The 19,949-nt window shown below is 39.8% G+C and overlaps 1 protein-coding gene across 9 annotated transcripts in view; it reads right to left on the bottom strand.

Moving 5' to 3' along the window:
* The window catches only part of LOC309843905 (UPF0538 protein C2orf76 homolog), a 57,145-nt gene that overhangs the window by 32,894 nt on the left and 4,302 nt on the right, over positions 1-19,949 (bottom strand). For 2 of the 9 annotated variants that reach the window (XM_082689851.1, XM_082689852.1), the window contains exon 2: positions 8,047-8,122. The exons of 6 other annotated variants lie outside the window; for them this stretch is intronic. The gene's annotated coding sequence lies outside the window, so the exon portion shown is untranslated. Of the gene's footprint in view, positions 1-8,046; positions 8,123-12,232; positions 12,436-19,949 lie in introns of those variants that run through there. One more of the 9 variants, XM_082689850.1, reaches the window with a different exon arrangement.

Raw genomic sequence — 19,949 nt, 5'->3', positions numbered from 1 at the left:
CGCTAATGTCCTGAATGACACAAATGGATAAATCTCTCTCCCTCTTCCTCTGTCCCTCCCTTCCCCTCTTAAAAACAAAAAACAATGCAGCGAGGATTCAAGCATCAGTTTAATTCCCAAGTTCATGCTCTCATATACTATCAGAAAATCATGCCACATTATTTCCTCCAAAAAAATCTGCAAAGTTGCCAATGTTCTAAAGATACAACCATGGTATATTTCTATCTAGTAGGAACTACTTCATGGTACTTCCAACTTTACATATAATTTTCTGCCATAACATACAATTACACCAGGAAAAAATACCTGTAATACTACTACACATAAGAAAGGATGTCGAACCTCACTAGTAATCAGAGGAATTCAAGATAATGAGACCTGTCACTCACCAAACTAACAAAATAAGAATAAATCTAATAATCCCTAGTGTTAGCAAGGAAGCATATAGAGCAATGAGAATTTAATCAAGGAAAGTGGGCATCCCCAACAGTAATCTTTTGATCCAGTAATTTCAGTCAAAGGCACCCTAGGGAATCTGTGAAATAGGTGCACAAAGAGAACACTGTTTATTAACTGCAAAGACTGGAAACACTTCCATCAACAGAAGAGATAAGGAAATTTTTTTATGGCATACAGTGCAAGAATACAAGCAGCAAAAATGAAGAGACCTATGCATCAGCATAAATGAATCTCAAAAATATTATGGCAAATGATAAAAAAGCAAGTTGCAGAAGAGTCAGGGTTACCCCACCACTTATACTAAAGTTCAAAAGCAGCTTCTATGACCTTTAAAAGGAGGTAATTGTTATTCCTGAGGCGAAGGAAGGATTATGCAATTAGAAGCACATGGGACAATTATATTGGTAGAATTTCGTATCTTAAGCAGGATATTAGGTACATGGATAGTGTGTTACTCTTTATGCCTTTTAGGGTGTCTGGACTATTTTATTTAATAATATACACAAACATGCCACACCGATTTGGCCTAGAAAGGGTCTCTCTATCATAGAATACTTAAACAAATATTTTACTAAAGTTGAGAGAATATATAGCTCATTATATGTGAAAAGCAAAGATTCAAGCTGTTTTAACACAAAAATTTATAATTGTAATTTGTATTGTTTATATTTAAATGAATGGTTCTTAATGAACTTAGTTATTTTTCCCCACTCTAAAACAAGGTAAGGGCTCACCTTATAATCTTGCTAAGTACTTAATGACCTCAAACTATCAACTGGAATGGATACTTCCAATATTAGTGATGACACTATTTCTTCTTAAATTTGGATTACAATGCTCCCCCAAAATTCTAATCCTAGAATCTATCTAGTAATAGCAGCTCAGCAGACACCTACATAATTATAATGTAAGATATACTGAAGTATTTGATAAAGCATACTTCTTGAAAAAGGGATACTGCACAGGATTTTTGTGAAAGATTTCAGAACAGGGTTACAGGTTTGCTAAAATCATGACTACTTCTTCCTCCTGTCACGGTGCTCCCACAACAACAAAGAAGTCCTCCAAAGCACACGCACACACATCCAGGCACACCTGTTATGAAGCCCTGTTGCATAGTCCTGGTCCCCAAAGAGTTCAGACATGGCCAGATCTACCTAGAAATCAACTACACCTGTGTGTGGCAACACACAATCGGATCTCACGTAATAGACTTTTAATGAATAGTAGCTGCCTTTAGCAATAGTCAACTTGGAATAAAACAGGTTTGGGCATAAGGGCAGCTCACGGAGACAGAAGATCCCAGATTCCCAGGTGCAATAAATAAATCATGTAAATGGTCTAAGGAGTCTGCGCAGACTAGCACATGCATGCCTTAGGAAACCTGTATAATTAGAGGTCTGTTCCTTCCACTTAATAAAAAGCTGACCAAATGTCATACTCAAATAGTTGAAATTTTGAATTTGCATTAATCTCTAATTTTGGCCAGCAATGCATTGTCATCTTCATTAGAAATTTGTTATACTTTGTACTCAGTCACTGAAGAATAACAGCTACAGGAGGCAACCATTATCTGATTTGTCTTAAGGACTATAGGAATTACAGCTTGTAGAGGTGCCTGGGTGGCTCTGTCTGTTAAGGGTCTGCTTTTGGCTCAGGTCATGATCCCAGAGTCCTGGAACCCAGCCCTGCATGGAGCGGGGGGTGGCAGCTTCTCTTTCTGGCTCTCTTCCTTTGCCCTTCCTGCCAACCTGTATCCCCCACTCCCACTCCCGCTCAATCTCTCTTATACTCTTTCTCTCTCAAATAAATAAATAAAAATCTTAAAAAAAAAAAAGGAATTACAGATTGTTAGTTCAGAGAGACAGGCATACTGAAGAGAGTTTTGAAAGCTCATATTACAGATTATGAAATGTGGTATTTCCCCAGAGGTTCAACCTACTTTAAAAAAAAAAAAAAGAAAGAAAAGCCAAAACCAATAAAAACTTTGGAATAAATTAATTAAAAAAATTCAAGGACAGACAAGAATTTTAATAAATGAACTGACCATGTTGTTAACTATGAAGGCTCAAAGTTGTAAAGAAATCAACTCTCCCCTACATTCATCTAGAACCTGAATAAAATCTCAGTCAAAATATAAAAGGGTGCCTTGGGAGACCTATCACAAATACTTTTAAAATCTAGCTGGAAGAATAAATTTGTGAGCTTAGTCAGCAAAGTTATTAAAAAAAAAAAGGCAGCATCAATTTTTAAAACACATTATTAAGCAATAATCAGACATGAAATAGTATACATGAATAAGCTGGTATGGCTCATATATTCACAAAAGTCAGTAATAAAAATTTTAAAGGACAATTAAGCTGTTGTAATTCAAGCAGTGATAATAAAGCACGAAAAACTGGCAAATCAGTGGAACACAACAGAAAACTCAGAAATAGACTCAAAATTAGAGATCTGAGTATAAAAGTGGTCTTTGACATTAGTGGGAAAAAGACAGTTTATTTAATAAATGGAATTGGGAAAAAATGGTCAGATATTCAGAGAAGAGTAATATTAGGTCCTTACCTCATCCCTTATACAAAAATCAATCATACATGGCACAAATATTTACATTTAACTGTAAAATCACAGAGAGGCATCAGAAAAGGGGGCACATATTTTTATAATCTTAAGGTAAGAAAGGCCTTCCTAAGTGAATAAAAATCAGCAACCATCCAGAAAAAGGCTGAAAGGCATAACAACAGAAATATGTAAGAAAAGACCAATACCTTAGTAGAAACATGAGTAAAGGTAATCGGGTATCTTTAGGGGCACTTGGGTGGCTCAGTCAGCATCTGCCTGTGGCTCAGGATCATCTCCCTCTCCCACTGCCTCTCACTCTGCATATTTGTGTTCTATCTAAATAAATAAATAAAATCTTAAAAAAAAAAAAAAAAAAAAGGAGGTCAGCACCCAACTTCAGACTAGAAAATTCTGCTCAATAAATGACTTGGTTTCTTTTCTTTTCTTTTCTTTTTTTCTGTCAGAGAGAGAGAGAGAGAAAGCACAAGTAGGAGGAACAGCAGGCAGAGGGAGAAGCAGGCTCCCTGCTAAGCAAGGAGCCTGATGTAGGACTCGATCCCAGAACCCTGGGATCATGACCTGAGCTGTAAGAAGATGTTTAATGGAGTGAGCCACTCAGGCAGGCATCCCTGACTTGGTTTCTTCATAAATAAATAACACAAGAAATAAAGAAGGAGAAGAAGATTAGAAATTAAAAGAGACTTAAAGAGATCAACCCATGCAACATTTTAGATGGGTTCTGATATGCATAAATGTTTTTATTGTGAGAAATTTTAAATATATAAAAAAAGAATGATGATATAAGGAATTAATGTTCTCTTTATTTGATATTATTGTGTTTTTGAGCTCTTATCTTAAGAGTAAGGTAATAAATAGGTGAAACAGTATGAATTATTTACTTTCAAATACCCTGGCAGAAGAAAAAGCAGCATGAGAAAATAGATTAAAGGAAAGAATGGCAGAACATTGTTAAGTGCTCAAGCTGGATATATATGGGAACTTGCCATGCTATCCTATTTTTTTAAAATGTTTAAAATTTCTCACAATAAAATCATTTTAAGAAAAGTACACAAAGATATACATTCAAGGAACTTGTTTTTCACTGAAGTGCTTCTAATACTTAAATAAAATTAGAATCTGTCTAGAGGCCCATCAACGAAGATCTGCTCAGGTAAACTCTGTCACACAGTTACCATAAGATAAAATCCCTGCAGTCACTAAAGGGAAATACAGTTCCACGGACACTACTTTGAAAGACGGCTAAGACACACCAGTGAATGAAAACACAAGCTAGAAAACCACAGGTAGGCAGTATTTCCATAAGCACACAGAGACATCCAGAGCGGCATTTACCAAAATGTTAACAGTGCCTATCTCTGAATGGTAGTAATATAAGAAACTTCTCGATTTTATGCACTTCTAATATCGCTTGATGTTTTAATGATTATGTACTTTTCAGTTAAGCTGTTTCACTGTATATGTGTGCTTCCCTGGTGTGATTTGCATGGACAAAAAGTTGTTTGTTTGTTTGTTTTAAGATTTATTTATTTATTTGACAGATCACAAGTAGGCAGAGAGGCAGGCAGAGAAAGAGGAGGAAGCAGGCTCCCTGCTGAGCAGAGAGCCCTATATGGGGCTTGATCCCAGTACCCTGGGATCATGACCTGAGCCGAAAGCAGAGGCTTTAACCCACTGAGCCACAGGCACCCCGACAAAAAGTTATTTTTCAAAACTAAGCCATTTCCAGGGCATCTGGGTGGCTCAGCTGATTAAGCCTCTGCCTTCAGCTCAGGTCATGAACGAAGAGTCCCGGGATCAAGTTCCACACCAGACTCCCTACTCAGTGGGGAGTATGCTTCTCCCTCTGACCCTCCACCCTCTCATGCTTTCTCTCTCTGTCTCTCTTCCTCTCTCAGATAAATAAATAAATAAAATCTTTAAATAAAATAAAATAAAATAAAACCAACCCATTTCCTTTTAAGAAGAGGTACCAGGACAAAATTAAACATTACAGAATTTATCAATGCTCTTAAGGATGGAGAGGGTGAGAAATCTGGTAATGCATCTGACATGCAGTTAAGAAATACCAATAAATCTCAAATGCATGCAGCAGTCAGAGGTCCCAGAAGTAGGTCACACACCCAGGACGGGTCTGGTCTTGTCTAAGATGGCACAGAAGCCCTCCACTGCCAGCCCCTCCCTCCGCTCTGACGCTCTCTGTCACCACCACCGCCCACCTTCCAGCAGCCAAGACAGCGCACAGTCTCCAACACATACCACATTGTTTCCAAGCCTCAGCCATACCCTTCTGCCCCCCGCTTACCCCACACCCCCGCTGCCCTGCACTCCTTTGCACCACCACACAGGCAGCCTTCAAAACTCAGTCGGGACTTCCTGCTCCAGGACACCCTTGCGGTCAGCTCCTCCTCTGCCGCAGGCTCAGCGACCAGCCCCTCTGGTTGCCCATAGCACCTGGCTGTGCCACAAGAAGACAGCTGTTGAAGGGGTCTGGCCTATCAGCCCCTTAAGAGAAAGAATGCTCTGCGGCTTATTTGGGACACCTAGCAACAGGTATGGCCTGAGGCACACCAGAGCCCTCAGCAATGTCAGCAGAACCGAGTGCAGCTAACAGGCTGGGGAAAACCTGCATCCTTGCCTGCACTGCAGTCACAGTACCTCGGCCTATGAGCTTTTCCACTGCCCATGAGAATACTTGAAATCTTAGCATTCTGAGCCACCCAGGCTTCCTAAGAGTCTGCTTTTGACTCATATCATGATCCCAGAGTCCTGGGGTCGAGTCCCACTTTGGGCTCCCTGCTCAGTGGGGAGTCTGCTTCTCCCTCTGCCCCTTCCCCCCAACCTTTCCCCCAGCTTGTGCAGGCAAATGATTTCTCTCACAAAAATAAATCTTTTTATTTATACTTTTAAAAAGATTTTATTTATTTATTTAACAGAGAGACACACACACAGTGAAAGAGAGACAGCACAAGCAGGGGAAGTGGGAGAGGGAGAAGCAGACTCTCTGCTGAGCAGGGAGGCCAATGCAGAGCTCGATCCCAGGACCCTGGGATCATGACCTGAGCTGAAGGCAGATGCCCAATGACTGAGCCACGCAGGCGCCCCTACAAAAATAAATCTTTTTTAAAAAGAAAAAAATATTTGAGACCGTAAAGAAAAGGTTTATTGCTTCAGAATATGAAAATTTTGAAAAATCAAAATTAACACTTAATCAAATACCTATACCATATAACATTTCAACGGCAACTCAACTCTATTCATAATTATATGTTAAGTTTAATATACAATATGGGTGTATTTAATATGATAAAGGGTGGGGATTTGAAAAGGAACAGTGTAGACAAGTGAGAGGTGTAAAAAAGAGAGAGAGAGAGAGAGGGAGAGAAAGTGACACTGCCTAGGGGTTAGGAAGGTCTCTAAACCTCCCTGCCTAAAAAAAACCTGTTCTGGCTGATACTCACCCAGCTGGTTTGGGATAATGAAGAAGCCACCACATCCAAAACAAACTCAACTCTTGAAAACAAAGAAACACAAAATCTGTGTAGGAAAGCCCTCACAGGGAGCTCCCAGGTCCCTGACAGGTAACCAGTGCTTCATCAGAACCAAGAATGGATGCAGCCCAGCAGCCTCCCCTCCTGAACTAGAACTCCCTGGTCCTTACAGGATAGGTTGGAGCTGTTTTTTTATGGCCCAGACCCCAGCAGCATGGATGGCTGAGGTGGAAATTCAGCATGGAATGGTCAGGGAAAGCCAAGTCAAGCTGCAGGCCAACTTCCTTAAAGACCCAACTGTGCTCATTCCAAGTTGGCTGCTCTCCCTCATTGCAAAATTCTGAGTTGAAGGACTGTCAATCAGGTGGCACAGGTTCCCGAGGTGAAAAAAATCGAGCACAGTATGTAAAGGCTCTGAGCCCACCACGATGACAAGTACAAAACAGGCATACTCACAGAACACTTACTTGAAGACATCAGACTGATCTCCATCAGCCCAAAGAAAATAAATGAAACAACTAACTGCAGTCAATTCTGATTATTCGCAGTAAATAAGATCTATCCAGTGGTCGTGAACACTGAATTAGTGGATAGTGAGCCACTGCTCCTGCAGAAATACAGGGTGAGGTTCTCATGAGTCTCTGGTGTATCTGGTCACAATATTTTCATCAACTGATCAATGCATAACCTTGTTTTGCGTGTGTTTATGTTTGAAGATGCCTTATTTTATATATTGTTCATCTCTTATTAACATTCAACTCAACAGCCAACAGCACTATAACTCAGGTCTGGGAAAAAAGTTTTATCTAAGGCGCGTATTTTTCTCCTTCAGGCACATCACAGCCTTCCTGGGCACTTCATCACTCCAGGTAGGATCCATTTTAAATAGTGAGATTGCCAACAAAAAGCACAAAAATGTGAAAAGCATGGCACTATACAGAGTGTAAACCAGAAACTTGTTTATAGTATGAGAGCTAAGACAAGCAGGTCCCCTGGTTTGACCTCAGCTGGGAATGGTGGGAACTCAAACTTTTCACTGTTCTGCACATTTCAGCCAAAAAAGTACTCTGAGTCTTGCTTTCAGGGCTACAAATAAATTTTAGTAGTAGGTGAATTCACAAAGAATGTGCGAATAAGGAAGACCGACTTTATCAACCCCAAAAAAGGACATGTGCCTTTGAAAGCATTAGAAGAAAACATGCTCTTGACCTTTTTGTAAGAGAATGGAATCCAAAATCAGTTAAGTACTAGAAGCTGTAAGAGTACGAAAGCACTCAACATTCAAGCAGTTAACATGGAGAATATACTAGAACCACCAGAAAGAAGAGAGCACTGGGTGACCTTCCTTCCCGCAACACGGAGGTTTCTGAGATAGGACATGAATTTTAACAGACTCCTAGGGTAAATCATTTTGGAAAAAACTAAAAATCTTTGTAAAGTTGTATCTCTTTCCTCAATGTAAATATTATAAAACCAAAATTGCCATATAACAAGTTGGCTTCAGTGTTTGTCTTACCAGTACGGGGCCCCAGCTGGTTCAGTCGGCAGAGCAGGTGACTCTTGATCTCAGGGTTTTAAGTTCCAGCTCCACACTGGGTGTAGAGATTATTTAAAAGTAAAATTAAAAAGTTTGTGTTGCCCACACGAAAAAGGTACAACTTCCAAAGTACTGTTCTAACCAAATACAAAGAATATAAATGTAAAAAAAAAAAAAGAAAAGAAACAAAAGAAAAGAATATAAATGTATATTGTATATTGTACCAAATGCCTAGTTTTCCTCTAGAGTTAGGAACTAATATTACAGGGCAAAAAGTCCATTTGTCTTCCTTTTGAAACAAATCAATAAAAAGAGGGTAAGAAATTCAGTTTATTGTTCCTTTACGTGAGGAAACTAAAGTAGTACAGACAATCAGGTATAAAAGTAGAATAAAGAAGGAATTCTACTAAAATGACAGTCACTGAAATGCAAATGATTCCAAAATTGCACCTTACTGATTGTGGAGTAAATAATCATATGTATTGCTAAATATCATCTAAATAGGTCATTTTACAAAAAAAAAGTTAAGACCAGGGAAGAAAAAGATAAAAACCATTATTTTTATTTCTCTTAAAAATACTGAGCACCTGGCATCCTGCTAAGTAGGTCAACGATAAATGTCCACCTTTTAAAGAGAACTCAACCTTGGCCAATTACTAACTTTACATTTCTATATAACTAAAGTTCTTAAGAATAAATTTATGAAATTTGTAAATTAAATCACATCACATTGAAGATTATGACTAAAAGTGAAATGTTAATTTAATCTCCTCTGACCTACCTGAAAAGCATTTTTTATGTTTTTTTAACTCTTAGAGGCAGAACAAAATTTTATTCTAAAAACAGATCTCGGGGGCACCTGGGTGGCTTAGTTTGTTAAGCATCTGCTTTTGGCTCAGGTCATGATCCCGGTGTCCCAGGATGGAGTCCCACATCAGGCTCCCTGCTCAGTGGGGGAGTCTGCTCCTCCCTCTGACCGCCCCCCTCTTGTGCTCTATCTCTCTCTCTCAAATAAATGAAATGTTAAGAAAAAATTAAGTTAAAAAAATAGAAATAGGGCGCCTGGGTGGCTCAGTGGGTTAAGCCGCTGCCTTCGACTCAGGTCATGATCTCAGGGTCCTAGGATCGAGTCCCACATCGGGCTCTCTGCTCAGCAGGGAGCCTGCTTCCTCCTCTCTCTCTCTCTGCCTGCCTCTCTGCCTACTTGTGATTTCTCTCTGTCAAATAAATAAATAAAATCTTTAAAAAAAATAAAAATAAAAATAGATCTCAGTGACAATGAAATAGTAAAAGCTGGTCATTATAATACAAATGGGGAAAAATGAACAGGAATTTGCTTTAAATTTTTTCAAAAGCATAATTTTTTTTTTAAGATTTTATTTATTTATTTGTCAGAGAGAGAGCGAGCAAGAGCGAGCATAGGCAGACAGAGTGGCAGACAGAGTCAGAGGGAGAAGCAGGCTCCCTGCGGAGCAAGGAGCCTGATGCGGGACTCGATCCCAGGACGCCGGGATCATGACCTGAGCCGAAGGCAGCTGCTTAACCAACTGAGCCACCCAGGCGTCCCCAAAAGCATAATTTTTAAAATATGAAATTAAGTATACATTTATAAACTGAGACCATGTGAGGATTAAATAAACATTTGAAATCCCCTTTGCCTTTTTCTAGGTGTTCAGTTGTATAATTCAAATCAAATCACTATTAGAAAATTCAGGGGGCACCTGGGTGGCTCAGTCAGTTAAGCGTCCACCTTCAGCTCAGGTCGTGATCCCAGGGTCTTGGAATTGAGTCCTGCATCAGGCTCCCTGCTCAGTGGAGAACCTGCTTCTCCCTCTCCCCTCCTATTCTCCCGATTATGCTCTCTCACTCCGTCAAGTCAATAAACAATATCTTAAAAAAAGAAAAGGAAAATTCAGTTTATGCATCTTTCATGGACATAAAACTTTTGAGAAAGTCGTTTTTAATCTATTAACTTATGAGTGATTTTAAAGTCTTTAACCTCAACCTTTTCTTAGATAGGTTAAGAAAAAGTTTTCCACCTTAGATGTTCACATAGCACAATACATACAAAGTAAATATTAGAATATTAGCTAAATCTGACAGCTACCAAATGCTTCTAAGTGTTGTACTTCATTGCATAATGCCATTAGCAGCTACCCTTTCCTGAGGAAGGGTCATAAGCAATTCTAATCAACAAACTGTTGCATGCTGTTCACTCTCAGTATATTACCCCCTGAAAAATTAACAACTATAATTCCACAGATGTGCCTTTGTGACCCTCAAGTTGGGGCAAATACACAAAATCACAATTTGTGTTCTCTGCTCAAGGCAAGGAAGACCCAGAGAACTGACTCATCCTGGACAGTTGAGTTTTCCAAAGGGGTGAGACACTAAACTCTTTGGAATGAATACTTCACATGATTTCCTTCTTGAACAAGATGTATGGAATATAAATTCTAGTTTTCTTGATTCACAATCATTGGTAAGAATGTTAATCCTTGTGTGCTGAGAGGTGAGTCTTCACGGATCTCTCACACATCTGCATCTCTTATGAGGAACTGGCTGCTTTGGTTCTGAACTTTCTGTGCACGGGAGTGTGTCTAGCAAACAGCCTAGAAACACAGAGATATCCTCTCCCTCTCCCTCCAGAGGGGAAGGCTGTCCAGTATAATAAAAGTTGTGTCTCCCTCCGGGCTAAGGTTGGGCAGATTTGTTCATAGCACTTTATAAGAGATTAGGACTACCCGAACTCAGGGCTCTCCAGCCTGACTCAAACCCACTGTGGACAGCATCCTTCTGAGACCTTCTCACTGTCCCCATGGGATCTGTGAGGCAAGAAGCACAGACAAAAACATGCAAATACTGCTGCTGGCCATGTTGTATAGAGACAATCCTTTGTTTCTGACCCAGAGTGCCTTGTCTTCTGCCGGTGTCTGGCAAACTGTGACGGGCTGACTGTCAGCTTTCAAATAGGGTAAAATCTCAAGTTCTTCACAGTGCTTGGCAGCTGTTGCTGACAAGAATGGGTGCTACCACAGACATAGCTATTTGGACCAGGCAAAAGTCTCGTGGGCTTAGGGGCTGTAAGAAGATCCCCTGAGATCTGGTAGCAAATGCTCTTGTCCAAGTGGCGGGTATGGAGGAGAAAGGGATAATTAACTTCTAGGGGGTGAGCAGCAAATGGCAGGATTGAAAGGAGCTGTCCAGTGGTGCTTTGGCTAGCAGTCAGTCAGTCACTCCCCCCAGCGATGCTGCCCACCTCTTTGATGAGAGGCGACATGGCTGTAGCTGTTGAACACCAAAGGAGTCCCCAGAGCCGAAACAAATGAGGTCAGCAATGAGGATCTAGAGACTCAGTCACTAAGTTGAGCCACGAATAGCCACCAGGCCACTTGGAACTAAAAGTGGGCCTTTCTGATTGGCACAGAGCTGCTCTCCCGCTATGTATTTCCATCCCCTCCCCTCGCCCTCTACCGTGACATCTGTTTTAAGGAGGAGGAGGATTATGGGTAGGCTGGGGTCTCCCTGTCCCTAAGAGAGACCAAAGGTCTTATGCACCCAAGAGTGCTGGGGAACTTCCGGGAGGGGAGGGGCTCAAACTTTCATGGTTTGGTGGACACAGGCACCCAGGTACCTGGTCCTGTGCTGGAAGGAAGTACTCAGATTCAGCCCACGGAGTTTGGACAGGATTCATAATGGGAAAGAGACTAACATGACCCAATGGATCGGGGCCCTTCAGGCCAATTCAAAGTACTGTCATTCTTCCGTATGAATGGTATGTTACATTTGCTTATACTTTCCTATATGCGGTACCTGAGGGGATTCTCCCCAATCGGGAAGAGCTACAGGTAGAGAAATGCCACTGCAACAAGCTCCCCTGCCTAAAAACGCACACAGTCCCTCTGCTCAGTGGGCAGAACTCAAGTCCGTTCCCACAGCCCTGGCTAATGTTCCCACAGATGGAGCTTGCGTTTTTACTGACATTTGAGCTGTCACCAAGGGCCTAGTGGTTTGATCTGCCTCTTGTAAAACCATCCACTGGGCTGTGAACTGTGACAACTCTCAGCTGCTGGCTGAACCACCGGGGCAACTCCCCTAGATGCCCACACAAGGGCCTGTTCTCTGATGACCAGCCACTGCTGGAGCCCACACCGCCCAGACCTACCACGGATGCCGTCTTGGTCTGTCCTCAGGCATGGGCACAACAAGAAGAACTCTACGTCCAAGGCAGGGCCTCCGCCAGACTTGGGACTCCTGCCAGAAGCTGAAGCGTTGGTCCCACAGTGAGGGAGGCCACATGGCACACACCGCTGCCCTGACCCACTCCCAGCAGATGTACAATATTCAACCTCTGACTTCCTCTCGGGATGCCACTCTCCCAATGGCAGTTTTTCCCAGGTTTGGGTGTTAATATTCCAAATCACCTGACTCCAGTCATGCCACTGTGACCTTTGAAATGAGTCCGCGCCATGTGTTTGGTATTCCACCCTATTTGCAGGCTGACCATGGTTCAACATTTATCACCAATGCCAAGGAACAATGGGCTAAAAGTCAAGGTAGTCCATAGACTTTCCCCTCCTCCACCATCCACAGCCATCTGGCATCATGACACAGTGAAAAAAACCTCCCAAAAAACAACTCTAAAAGATTTCTCCATCTACCTGCACAACCTCCAGGAGGTGGAGCAGCGGTCTGCTCCGAACGTGGCTGCCCCCAGAAAAGGACCTTCCTCTTGCAGCCATTTCCCAGTAATGAACTGAACAAACAGGACTGGGCAGGGGAGAGTGGTTTATACAGACCAATGTGAAATCGTGGGATTCCACCCTGGCCATTACTTATAATGCTTCTCTCTTTCCTCTACAGAAGCCCCCCACCAGCCGAATTGCTACACCCTCCATGTGACAAGGAGCCAAAAGGGGCTTGGGGGATTTGAATTCTGGATTCTCTTGTTGAATGGACCAGGTCCTAGATTGCAACCATAATTATCATGCAAACACACTGCAGGCCAAAGTGGGGGACATAACAGGTCCCTGTGAGTTTTACAAAAATTCGCTTCAGAAGGGGGTGGAGCCCAGCTGGCTCAGTTGGTGGAGTGTGCAACTCTTGATCCTGGGGTCATAAGTTTGAGCCCCATGTTGGGGGTGGGGGCTTAAAATCTTAAAAAAAAAAAAAAAATCCCTTCAAGGAATAGGAGTTGATCAGAAAAAAGGTAAAGTTATAGCACTAGAATGAGAAACACAGTTTTTTGTCTGGGTGGAGGGAGGGAAACAAACTTAATATCTAGGACATGTCCATAGAGAACAAATTCTACCACAGGAGATGTGAGGGGGAGGGGTCACTCATTAGAGGTCTCCTGTCTTAAAAACTACCTGCCCCTGCTGAAGTCCTCATGAAGCAAAACACCCTGTTGAATTTCCCCCCCAACGATTCTAAGCACCTCCAATTTACTGATACCTGAATCCCCCAACTCCTGAAAGATGGCTGTGACCACAATAGGATCACTGTTACTAGAACAGTCTATCAGAAACATATCCCAGCCTCTATGGCTCCCACGTAAAACACCTGCCCACATTTCCAGGTGTCTTCTTCACCACTGTGCCTCCCCAACTTCCCATAGCTACCCCAAAGGACAAACATCTCTCAGCTAGTGGCACAGACAAGGCAGACCGGACTGACTGCCCTTAGGCAGTCCCTCCAAAAATAAGTTCCAAATGCAATGATGTGTATTCAAGTGAAAACTATCATGCCTACCAGATGGCCGAAGATTATACTGGAAGTCTTGACGCCTTGTGCCCTGTGAGCCACGTGGGTCCCAGTCATAAACTGTAAAGCAATTTCTTTCCAAGGACACCATGTGCACCCATGGGCCTGTGATTTTTTTGTGGAAGTCAGTATTAACTTGCCTCTTCCCTAAAACACTGTTATTTGCATCTTAGACCTGCAGGTATTTTTAAAAACACCGTGAGCAAGCTCTGGGTAACAAACAAGCAGGCCAATAGTGGCAATCACTCCAAAACTAATCTCAATTACTTGGGGGGGGGGGCCCTCCAGGCTCATTATGTCAACTGTACCCTATGGGTAGTTTTCCCTATAATGAGTCTCCAATTAGAAAAGGTGGTATGAAATCTGTCCCCAGTTTCAGCTTTAGTGATTGGTACCCCTACCTTGCCATGAAGGGCATTCAAGTTAGGACCTGGCCAGGCTTGTTATGTGGGACAGAATCTTCCAAGACTACAGACCTATATGCCTTATGAATACAGGTATAAACATCCTTAAAATATTAGCAAACAGAATTCAGCAATACATACAAAGAATTATATGTCATGACCAACTGGGGTTTCTTCCAAGGAAGCAAAGCTAGTTCAATATTTGAAAAGTAATCAGTGTAATCTGCCACAATAAAAAGCTAAAGAAGAAAAATCACATAATCACTGATATCAATGCATAATCAATGCAAAAAACAAACAAACAAAAAAAGCATATGACAAATGTCTAAACCCAGTCATGATACAAACTATCAGAAAAATAGGAATAGAGGGAGACTATCTCAAATTTATAAAGCAAATCTATAAAAAATCCACAGCTAACATTATATTTAATGGTGAAAGACTAAATGCCTTCTCCTTAAGATGAGGAACAAGGCAAGGATATCTACCTAATCACTTTTTTTTTTCTCTCATCACTCTTATTCTGCACAATCCTGGAAGTTCTAGCCAGTGCAGTAAGACCAAAAAAAAAGAAATAAAAGACACATACATTGGAAATAAAACTGTATGTGTTTGCAGATGACATGATTATCTATAGAGAAAATCCAAAGGAATGTACAAGAAAAAAATTTTTAGAATAGGTGAGCTCAGGAAAGTCACAGATGCAAGATAAACATATAAAAACCAAGTGTATTTCTATATATTAGCAATGAACACATGAACACAATTAAAATTACTATACCATCTGCAATCACTCAAAAACAAATTAGCATAAATCTAACAAAATATGTACAGGACTTATATGCTTAAAAGTACAAACTACTGATCAAATACATTAAAGAAGATCAAAATAAAAGCTAAAACATATGGAGTTCATATATCAGAAGACCCAAGAGTAAATATATCCATTCTCCCCACACTGATATACAAATTTAATCGAATTCCTATCAAAATCATAGGTTTTTTTGTAGACATAGACATTATTGCAAAATTCATATGGAAAAATAAAGGAACTAGAATAGCTAGCACAATTTTGAAAAAGAGGAATAAAGTTGGAGGAATCTGTTTATCCAATTTTAAGATCTAATACATAGCTCTAGTAATCAACTCTGTGGTACTAATGGAGGAATAGATGCATTTATCACTAGAACACAGAGAAAACCCAGTAAAAGACCCCATAAATATGCCCAACAGATTACTGATAAATGTGAAAAGCAGTTCAATAGAGGAAAAGATTATCTTTCCAACATGGTGCTGAAGCAATTAGACAGCAGGAGGAAAAAAAAAAGAAAAGAACCTCAGGTGGGTGAGGGGGATAAGTTAAGGGGTGCACTTGCTGTGATGAGCACTAGGTGTTGTATGTAAGTGATCAATCACTAAATTCTACACTTGATCTTAGCCAAAAGGCCGAGAAACGATAAATTCTACATCTGAAACTAGTATCACACTGTATATTAGCTGGAATTTAAATAAAAACTTGAAAAAAAAGAACCTCAACTCAAATCTTAAACACTATATATAAAATTTATATTTTTAGTATTATTTGCATTTATGAAATATAAAACTATAAAACTTTAAAAAATAGAAAATTTTAAAAATGGAAAATCTTTAGGATATAGAATTAGGTAAGGAGTTATTAGATGCCAGAAGTCCAATCCATAAAAGGAAAAATGGGTAAGGTGGGTTTCAGTCAAAATAAAAAAACTTATGCTCTATGAAAGACTCTGGAAAAGGATGAAAAGATAAGCTAAAAACAGTGAGAAAATATTTGCCAACCACATATCCAACAAAGGACTAGTACCCAGAATACATGAAGAACTCTCAAAATTCAACACTGAAAAAACACAATTAAAACATATACAAAGAGGGGCGCCTGGGTGGCTCAGTCACTGGGGATCTGCCTTCAGCTCAGGTCATGATCCCAGGGACTTGGGATACAGCCCCGCATCGGGCTCCCTGCTTAGTGGGTAGCCTGGTCTCCCTCTACCACTCCCCCTGCTTGCGTTCCCTCTCTTGCCGTGTCTAAATCTTAATAAATAAAAATAAAACATGTACAAAGACACAAAGAGACATTTCACAGAAGAGATACACAGATGGCAAATATGCACATGAAAATATGTTCAACACGATTAGCCATTAGGAAATGAAAATTAAAATCACAATGAGATACTGTTACAAATCTATCAAAATACCTAAAATAAAAAAGAGTGTTAACACCAAAGGCTGGCAAGGATGTGGGAAAACTGAATCTCTCATTTGTTGCTAGTAAGGATGTAAAATGATGCAGCCACAATGGCAGCTTCTTACAAAACCAAACATGAAGTGGCAATATGGCCCAGAATTGCACTCCTGGACATTTATCTCAGAAAAATGAAAATATTTTCACACAAAAATTTGTACATAAGTGACTAGTGGCAGCTTTACTGGTAATGACCAAAAATGGAAACAATACAGATGCCCTTCAGCAGATGATTGTTAAACTAGTTCATCCATATAATAGAATATTACTTAGCAATAAAAAGGAACAAACTTATAGAATGCCCTCAAATGTAAGCACTATCAGGTTAAAACAAACATATCTCAAACATGAACATCAGAGTAACAACAAACCAAAAACCTACAACACATACACACAAAAAAATAAAGAGAAAGGAAACCAAATTTAACACTAAAGGAAACCATCACACCGCAAGCGAAGAGCTCAAGAGAAAAAGAAAGGCACAGAGAAGAACGTCAAAAATAACCAAAAAAACAACAAAAATAGCAATTAGTACATAGGTATCAATAATTACTTTAAATGTAAATGGATTAAATGCACCAATCAAGACAGGGTGACTGGGTTAAAAAAAAAATAAAACAACAAGTGGACCTATCTATATGTGACCTACAAGAAACTCACTTTGGTTCTAAAGACACACAGAATGAAAGTGAAAAAATAGAAAAAGCTATTCCACGCAAATGGAAATGAAAAGAAAGCTGGAGTAACAATATATGTATCAGACAAAAGAACTTAACACAAAGACTGTAACAAAAGACAAAGAGGAATATTACATAATGATGAAAGGGTCAATCCAACAGGAGGATATAACATTCATAAGTATTTATGCACCCAACATAGGAGTCCCTAAACATATAAAGCAAATATTAACAGACATAAAGGGAAAAATTTACAATAATATCATAACAGTAGGAGACTTTAATATCCCACTTACACTAATGAATATATCATCCAGAGAGAAAAATTAGAAAGGAAACACTGGCCTTAAACAACACATTAGGCCAGATGGACTAAATAGATATATATAGAACATTTTCGTCCAAATGCAAAATATACATTCTCCTCAAGTGTATATGAAACATTCTCCAGGGCAGATCACATGTTGGCCCAAAAAACAAGTCTCCAAAATTCAAGACTAAAATCATATCAAGAATTTTTTCTGACCACAACAGTATGAAACTAGAAATCAATCACAAGAAGAAAACTGGAAAAAAACACAGACACACGCAGACTAAATAACTAATGGGTCAAACAAGGAAATCAGAAAATATCTGAAACACATGAAAATGGAAACACAACTTTCCAAAATCTATAGGAGGCAGCAAAGAAGTTCTAAAAGGGAATTTCACAGCAATACAGGCCTATCTCCAGAAACCAGAAAAATCACAAATGAATGGTCTAACTTTAAACCTAAAGGAACTAGATAGAAAAAGAACAAACAAAGCCCAAATTTAGTAGAACCTAATAAAAACCAGAGCAAAAATAATTAGCAAAAAGAAAACAAAAGATCAACAATACTAAAAGCTGGCTATTTGAAAAAATAAAATCAAACTTTTAGCTAGACTAACTCTTCAAAAACAGAGAGGATCCAAATAAATTCAGAAATGAAAGAAGACTTAAAATTGACACCACTGAAATACAAAGGATCAAAGAGAATACTTTGAACAAACTGGAAAACCTAGAAGAAATGGATAAATTCCTAGAAACACACAACCTTCCAAGACTGAATCATGAAGAAATAGAAAATGAATAAACAGCCTGGGTGACTCAGTGGGTTAAGCCTCTGCCTTCAGCTCAGGTCATAATTTCAGGGTCTCTCCTCAGCGGGGAGCCAGCTTCCCCTCTCTCTCTGCCTGCCTCTCTATCTACTTGTGATCTCTCTTTCTCTGTCAAATAATTATATAAAAATATTTTTTAAAAATGTGAATAGACTGATTACAAGTAATGAAATTAAACCGTAATTTTAAAACTCCCAAAAAACAAATGTCCAGGGACAGATGGCTTCAGAGATGAATTCTACAAACATTTAAAGAGTTAGTACCCATCCTTCTCAAATTATCCTAAAAAAACTGAAAGGACAGAATACTTCCAAAATCATTTTACAAAGTCAGCACCACCCTGATACTAAAACCAGACAGATACCACCAAAAAAGAAAATTACAAGCCAATATTCATGATGAACACACATGCAAAAATCTCAAACAAAATATTAACAAACCCAATTCAACAATACATTAAAAGGCCAGACGCCAGGGCGCCTGGGTGGCTCAGTGGTTAAGCCGCTGCCTTCGGCTCAGGTCATGATCTCAGGGTCCTGGGATCGAGTCCCGCATCGGGCTCTCTGCTCTGCAGGGAGCCTGCTTCCTCCTCTCTCTCTCTCTGCCTGCCTCTCTACCTACTTGTGATTTCTCTCTGTCAAATAAATAAATAAAATCTTTAAAAAAAATAAAAAAAAAAAAAAGGCCAGACGCCACAATCAAGTGGGATTTATTCCAGGCATCCAACTATAGTTTAACATCCACAAATCAATGTGATAAACCAAATTAACAAACTGAAGGATAAAAATAATGATCATCTTGATAGATGCTGAAAAAGCATTTAACAAAATTCAACATCTTTATTTTTTTTTTAAAGATTTTATTTATTTATTTGTCAGAGAGAAAGCAAGCGAGATCGAGCACAGGCAGACAGAGTGGAAGGCAGAGTCAGAGGGAGAAGCAGGCTCCCTGCGGAGCAAGGAGCCCGATGTGGGATTCGATCCCAGGACGCTGGGATCATGACCTGAGCCGAAGGCAGCTGCTTAACCAACTGAGCCACCCAGGCGTCCCAATTCAACATGTTTAAAACAAAAACTCTCAATGAAGAGAGCAGACAGTAAAGACCATATACGACAAACCCATTGCTAACATCATATTCAATAATGAAAAGCCTTCCCCCATTAAACAATTTATCACAATACTACATCTACAATAATCAAAGTGATGATGCTTGTAGACATTATCATATGAATATTTTTAATGAAAACTACTATAAAAACAAGCACTTACTTGATTTTTTCCCCCCAACTGCTTGGACATTATAATGGCCAAATTTATTTAACCAGTAATAAAGTTGCAAAAGCTTTTTTTTAATACTTTTTAAAATACTATCCTTTTTTTTAAGATTTTGTTTATTTATTTGAGAGAGAAAGTAAGAGAAAGCATGAAAAGGGAGAAGGTTACAGGGATAAGCAGACTCCCCACGGAGCTGGAAGCCCAACGTGGGACTCAATCCCAGGACTCTGGGTTAACGACCTGATCCAAAAGCAGTCATTTAACCAACTGAGCCACCCAGGCACCTGCAAAAGCTTTAACCTTTTAAAATCACACAGATTTCCTTAGCATAGGATAATATAAGGG

Source organism: Mustela nivalis, assembly GCF_964662115.1.
Source record: "Mustela nivalis genome assembly, chromosome: 11".
Lineage (NCBI taxonomy): Eukaryota > Metazoa > Chordata > Mammalia > Carnivora > Mustelidae > Mustela > Mustela nivalis.
Note: the sequence above shows the minus strand (reverse complement) of the source record. Positions and strands in the feature narration are given on the sequence as shown.